The sequence below is a fragment of the Galeopterus variegatus genome, unplaced genomic scaffold (genome assembly GCF_000696425.1).
Source record: "Galeopterus variegatus unplaced genomic scaffold, G_variegatus-3.0.2 Scaffold536, whole genome shotgun sequence".
In the NCBI taxonomy this organism is placed as follows: Eukaryota; Metazoa; Chordata; class Mammalia; order Dermoptera; family Cynocephalidae; genus Galeopterus; species Galeopterus variegatus.
The window spans coordinates 309,381-316,806 of NW_007726647.1; the positions used below are offsets into that span (position 1 = coordinate 309,381).

At 41.7% G+C, this 7,426-nt stretch overlaps 1 protein-coding gene and 1 pseudogene across 1 annotated transcript in view; both read right to left on the reverse strand.

Moving 5' to 3' along the window:
• CCDC13 (coiled-coil domain containing 13) overlaps positions 1–958 on the reverse strand; it is a 74,385-nt gene extending 73,427 nt beyond the window's left edge. The window contains exon 1 of the mRNA XM_008569841.1: positions 916–958. The gene's annotated coding sequence lies outside the window, so the exon portion shown is untranslated. The remainder of the gene's footprint in view (positions 1–915) is intronic.
• Positions 959–5,948: 4,990 nt separating this feature from the next.
• On the reverse strand, positions 5,949–6,579 carry LOC103588222 (annotated as a pseudogene).
• Positions 6,580–7,426: the final 847 nt, after the last annotated feature.

Genomic DNA, 7,426 nt, shown 5'->3' on the forward strand with positions numbered 1-7,426 from the left:
AGGACAAAAAAAAAAAAAAAAAGAAAGAAAGAAAGAAAGAAAAAAATAAATAAAGTCTATTAATTGTTTTTAAGTTAAGGGTAAAGTTGCATGGGAAAAACTCTTGGCTCAGGAAGGACTCAGAGCCATGAGGATGAGGACAGTGGCACTCAGGAGTCCTGTGGTGATCAAGGTCCCAGTGGCTGTTTGAGTGCATAGGGAACAGGGACCAGTGAAGGACTGAGGCCCCTTGCAGGCATGCGCCTCCCCACCCGCCTGCCACTTTTTTTTCCCCTCTTTATCTCTCCCTTTCTTTCTTTCTTTTTTTATTATGTTCTCTTCGAGTATTACCAGCAACAGCCTGGGGTCCGGGGCGTAGGAGAGAGATGCCCCGAGATGCCCTATATATTGCAGGACAAGACCCACGGACTGCCTGCCAGGCCAGCATTTATGCCGGGATGGGCTTGGGATGGGCTTGGGATGGGAGTGGGGTGGAGATGTCCGGTTCTGGGGGCCGGCCCTGGAAGGGGGACTGGGAATGGGGGAAGTGGATGCTGCCGGTTCGCATAGTTCCAGCTCCGCCCCTCAGCGCCGTCCAAGAGGGCTCCTTGGCAGAGGCCCAGAGAGAGCGCCGGTCAGGCTAGACGTGAGTTCGAGTTCTAGCTATGCCATCTATCATATGACTGGAGGAAGGCGACCCACCCTCTGCGCCTCACTAACCCTCGTATCACGCGGAAAGTAAGTGTCTTTCTGGGGAGGAGAGTGGGTGTGCATGAAGATACACAGGACGCAGGGAAGGGAGTCCTCGCTCAGCACCCGGCACACGGTGACAGAGCGCTCGGGCTAGCGTGTGCGCTCAGTCTCCGGTCCCTGTCCCCCGCGGCTGCGGGATCCCCCGGCTCCGGCCTGGGCCCATCCGCCCTCCCTGGCACTTACAGCGGTCTCCCCGCTCCTCCCTTCTAGGACCGCCGATGCTCCACCACCTCTGGTTCGCATAGTTCCAGCTCCGCCCCTCAGCGCCGTCCAAGAGGGCTCCTTGACAGAGGCCCAGAGAGAGCGCCGGTTAGGCTAGACTTGAGTTCGAGTTCTAGCTATGCCATCTATCATATGACTGGAGGAAGGCGACCCACCCTCTGCGCCTCACTAACCCTCGTAACACGCGGAAAGTAAGTGTCTTTCTGGGGAGGAGAGTGGGTGTGCATGAAGATACACAGGACGCAGGGAAGGGAGTCCTCGCTCAGCACCCGGCACACGGTGACAGAGCGCTCGGGCTAGCGTGTGCGCTCAGTCTCCGGTCCCTGTCCCCCGCGGCTGCGGGATCCCCCGGCTCCGGCCTGGGCCCATCCGCCCTCCCTGGCACTTACAGCGGTCTCCCCGCTCCTCCCTTCTAGGACCGCCGATGCTCCACCACCTCTTCCGGACGCCTGCACGCGCTGCCCCGGCAACCATCACCAGGGAAACAGGAACGTCGACCGCGTGACGTCAGCACGTCTCTACGGGGGCCGAGGGAAAGCCGGGAGTTTGAAAGTGGCAGGTGCTGATGGCCCAGGTTGAGGCGGCGTGGAAATAGGTGCAGTGGGCTGGGTGGAAGAGGGCGTGCGTCGTGTGTTTGAGATTTTAAATCTCCTGAGTATATTTTTGTAAAGTTTATGGCAGAAACGTTCTGCGCAGAGATGCACATTCCGCTGTCCAGCAGGGGAGTTAAAAAGTGAACGCTGTCACCGTGATATTTAACCTAGCCATTCCGATTCTTTGAAAAGTGTAAAACTGTGGGTAAGGGTTGTGTTATGATGAAGAGTGAAAAAAGCAGGACGCAAAACAGTAATGCTAAGAGTAAAGTCGTGTTTTTTTCAAAGTCGGCACAAAAACAAGAGCGAAATAGAAATATTAAAAGTGGAGAGACCTGGAAACCTACATGTGACAGCAAATAAACAGGATAAAGAGTAGGATTCAGGTAGATAGGAGCCTCAAAGGGGTAGGGTCTTTTATATGGTGTGGGAGGAAAGTATTCATTCGCCTTATGACCACAAGGGGACTATGGGGCACGGGATAATGGACAGCTAAGTCTATTTAGAGGGCTTCTGGGAGAGCACTGTTCCCAGCAGAAAGCCAGGTTTCCGTTAAGATAAGAAGAACATGCTGTGACAAAGTTAAGGGTACAGAATTTCAGAACAGGCATTCTAGAATGCATACTGGAAAGTTTGGGAAGGATTTTGCCCCAGCAATCCAAGGATTGTTTTTGACAAGGATATCATTCTTGACAGTAATCTATTCCTACAAAACTAGGGATGGTTTTCCTCTAGGTTTGTTACCTTTCCACTGCTACCACTAAGGCTCTCCTGCCGTTTTTTTCTTCCCATTTATAAAGTCTTTTGACAATTTTCTGTAGTTTATAAACGACGTTTTATCATCCAGGAAGCCGGAGAATCTGGAAGGGTCATCATGTATTTCCCCTTATAGATTATACAGATGTCTGTTAGTCCCAGCGCCCTTTTTTCTCTAACCAAAAGTACCTGCAGGACACTGCTCTTTTTTTAATTTGCTTTTTAACTTGAAAATTTTGAGATATAGATTCACATGCAGTTGGAGGAAACAATACACACTTTGCCAGTTTACCCCAGTGGTAACATTTTGCAGATCTATAGTACAGTATCACAAGCAGGATGTTGTTGTTGATACAATTCACCAATCTTATTTAGATTTCCCCAATTTTACTGTATTCATTTTTGTGAGTTCAGTTCTATACAGTATATCATGTGTAGGTTCATGTATCCATCACCACTCAAGATACTGAACATTTAATATTGCAAGGATCCCTCTATTGCACTTTTATAACCATGTTCGACTCCCTCCTGTCCTCCACCCCAGTCCCTAACCCCTGATATCCACTAATCTTTCCTCCATGTCTAAAATTTTGTCATTTCAAAAATGTTATATAAATGGAATAATATAGCATGTAACCTTTTAGTATCGATTTTTTTTTTTTTTTTTACTCAGAGTAATTCTGTGGAGATTCATCTAAGTTGTGTATAAATAATCCATTCCTTTTCATTGCTGAGTAGTATTCTATGGTATAGGTGTACCACAATTTGTTTAGCCATTCACTCATTGAATAACATCTGGGCTGTTTCCAGTTTGGGGCAATTATGATTAATCTGCTATAAACATTCATTTACGGGTTTTTGTGTGAACATTTTTCATTTCTGTGGAATAAATGCCCACTAGTGCAGTTACTGGGTCAAATGGTAGTTGCATATTTAGTTTTTTTAAAAATTGCTGAACTGTTTTCTTGAGTAAAACATTTTACATACCTACCAGAAATGTATGAGTGGTCCAAAATCTTCACGTCTTTGCCAGCATTTAGTTATGACACTTTTTATTTTTGCCATTTTAATAGATGTGTAATGATATCTCAGTGTGGTTCTAACATACATAATGAATAATGATGTTGAACCTTTTTTTCATGTGCTTATTTGCCATCTGTATGTTTTCTTTGGGGAAGTGTCAGTTCATGTCTTTTGCCCAATTTCTGTTGAGTTTTGAGAATTGTTTATATATTCTACATACTAGTCCTTTGTTGGATATGTGGTTTACACATATTTTCTACCAACCTGTGGTTTGTCTTTTAATCTTCTTCACATGGGCTTTTACAGAACAAAAGGTTTTGATTTTGATGAAGTCCAATTTATCTATTTTTTTATTTTATGGATTGTGCTTTTGATGTCAAGTTTAAGAACTCTTTGCCTAGCCCTGGATCCCAGAGATTTTGCCCTATGTTTTTTGAAATGTGTTAGAGTTTTACGTCCATGATTCATTTTGATGTAATTTTTGTATACGGTATGAGGTTTAGGTCAAGGTTCTTTTTTTTCTATTTTGCTTATGATGTCTGATTGCTCCAGCACTATTTGTTGGAAGGCTATCCTTCTTCCATTGAACTGCTTTTTGAACCTTTGTCCATGATTCATTTTGATGTAATGTTTGTATACGGTATGAGGTTTAGGTCAAGGTTCTTTTTTTTCTATTTTGCTTATGATGTCTAATTGCTCCAGCACTATTTGTTGGAAGGCTATCCTTCTTCCATTGAACTGCTTTTTGAACCTTTGTCAAAAATCAGTTGAGCAAACTCAACAACAACAGAAACAAACAACCCAATTCAAAAATTGGCAAAGGAGTTCAATAGACATTTCTCCAAAGAAGGTATACAAATGGCCAATAGCACATGAAAAGATGGTCAACATTACCAGCCATTAGGGAAATGCAAATCAAAACCACAATGAGATACTACTTCACACCCATTAGGACAGCTCTTATCCAAAAAATGGGAAATAAGAAGTATTGGCCAGGATGTGGAGAATTTGGAAACCTTGTGCACTGCTGGTGGGAAGGTAAATTGGTGTAGTCACTGTGGAAGACAATTTGGTGGTTCCTCGAAAAGTTAAACACAGAATTACCATATGATCTAGCAATTCCTCTTCTAGGTATATGCCCAAAAGAACTGAAAGCAAGGACTCAGATATTTGTACACCAATGTTCATAGCAGCATTATTCATAACAGCTAAAAGGTGGCAACATCTCAAGTGTCTATCAGCAGATAAATGGATAAACAAAATGTGGTATGTACATAAAATAGAATATTATTTAGCCTTAAGAAGGAAGGAAATTCTGGTACATGTTACAACATGATGACCCTTGAAAACATTATGCTAAGTGAAATAACCTACAAATTTGTCACAAAAGGGCAAATATTGTATGATTCTGCCTATATTAGGTACCTAGAATGGACTTCATACAGATAGAAAGTAGAATTGAGGTTGCTATGGGCTGGGGGAAGGGGAAAATAGAGTTATTGTTAAAGAGTATGGAGTTTCTGTTTGGATGATGAATAGGTTTTGGAAGTGGATGGTGGTGATAGTCACACAGCATCATGAGTATATTTAGTTCCACTTAATTGCACACTTAAAAGTTGTTAAAGTGGTAAATGTTATGTATGTTTACCACAATCAAACATTTTTTTAAATCAGTTAAGCATATTTGTGTTGATCTAACTGCTCTTTTTTTCTCATCTTTAAATTATATTCTTTCCAAAGTTCCATGTGGCTCCAACCTTAAAGTGGGACTTTTATCCGTGAGACTTTTATCCATGTTTATTCATACTTTTTTTTTTTGATTATGCAACTTTATTGAGGAAAAATAAATCAATTACTAGCAGAGCTATTAGTTGGTCACTCATCCATTCACAACTTGCATCATTTATTCAGTGCTATATTAAACAGTGTATTGGAGTAATAGATTAACTAATAGCTCCAAGCCTCCTAACAATTTAAATGAAAATTACAGGATGTTTGAGACTCTGCCTTGGAGAACAAAGGGTGTTTGACTTCCAATTTCCGTTCTCTGTAGAAGAAGAACAGGTCACTCCTTTATTGATATGCATAAAATACACCACATTTTCTGTTCTGCTGATGTTATAAATTCAATACCAGTTCTCCAGCCACATCAGTTATGAGCATAAGTATGTATATCATGTAACTGCAAATCTCAGTGGAAGGATTAAACAAGAATGGATGCTACTAGAATAATGCTGCTTCCTTTGAACTGAGCATCCGTCTCCCTCCCCATCAGATGATTTCTTAGGCATGTTAGAACAGTGGGCAATGGTTTTAGGTCTCATAACCAAGTTAGAGTGAAGCCATTGGCCACATAATATACATGTTCCATTTTTTAAAAAAATTCTGAATCTTGGGCAACTGTTCTCTTGAAACTATTTTACAGTTTCTAAAAGCAGTATTGTCTAAAGCTGAAAGAACTTAAGTCTTTTCAGATGAGCATGTGAATGAATGGAGGTAAACAAAAAATAAAATTAAAAAAGATGAGGTCTGATAGGGGAGCAGCCAGATAAGAAAGTCAAAAAACAGTAATTTAAAGTTTATTTCAGCTATAATTCAGTTTATTCTGACTTTAAGGCAGCATCACACGGCATACTTCAGAGACCATTCCCGAGATATTCTGTTGTACTTCTGTTTTATAGATCCGTGCAACCTCTGGCTCTAGGGGGTTATCTGGGTTTGGATCACACAGCAGTGAACAAATAGATAAAAGGACTTTAGAAATAGTTAAAGCAGGAGACCACTGTGATCTTAGAATATCGAGACAAACGTTGCCATTACTGTTAATATGGGGATGATAAATTCTTGTTGTAAATGTAACCTTAGGTGGTTTGAAGGGGTACTCTGTAGGAAATGAATTGTCAGGAAGAATAAACTGAATTATAGCTGAAATAAACTTTAAATTACTGTTTAAAGCCCACCTTGATATGGGCTGTCACTAGGCCCCATTAATTGTGGCTTGCCAACGAAACACACCATCTCCATCTGGATCTGCAGAAGAACATTGCACTGGAGGGTCGCGGGCCAAATCACTAAGTTCCTTATTAAGCCATTTCGGTGCCATAGTCTGTGCTTTTCGTTGGGCTCCTCATTATCTCGGTGTGTGCTCAAAAGATCCGGCCAAAACTCTATGATCCCGGCGGCGGGGAATGATCGCCTCTTGGTGTCACACAGGCTCTGCCACACAGGCAAAGAGGGGCCAGAGCCTGGGATTCCTCCCCACGCAGCAGCTGGTGCCTTCCCAGCTCTATGGGACTCACACGCATGACACAGCCACGGGATGTTCCCTCTGAAGGAACTTATTTATCTCCTTAAAGGTAATAGGACCATCAAACAGATTTTCCCTCACTGAAATTATATATTCTCTCCCACAAATAAATACAACATATGAAGTGATCCTACTCTTGCTATGAGAGGCAAAATTGAATTGGACAAAGCTGTAAGTGAGAATACCTGGGTTTTAATTCTCTGACTTTAGTCAAGTCACAAACCTCAATTTTCTTAAAATTGCAGTGGTATCCTTATTATCATGATAATCAAATGAGTCATGAAAGTGCTTTATAAACTGAAATGCTCTTCAGTTACCCATATTATCATTTTAGTAGTAGTACATATTATTATCTGTATTACATTTAGCTGTTTTGCCTATATCCTTATTATCATGATAATCAAATGAGTCATGAAAGTGCTTTATAAACTGAAATGTTCTTCAGTTATCCATATTATCATTTTAGTAGTAGTACATATTATTATCTGTATTACATTTAGCTGTTTTGCCTCATAATGAAAGTTTTGCTGCAGCTAAAAACCAAGGCCCCATTTGGCTCTCCATTTCAGAGCTCTCCACTCTGGATCTGTTTTGCAGGTCCAAAATCCAATTTGGTCATTATACCATGAGTGTCTCTCTTGGGGCTAGGCTTAGACCATTCATGGTATTAAGTGACTGACATATAAACTAGAACACTAAGCTACTAGTTTATATTCAGGGGTCGTGACCCACATCCAGAGCCTCTGCCTTCCCAGAAGCAGACACCCATGAAGCCAAGAGTCATCAGAAAGAT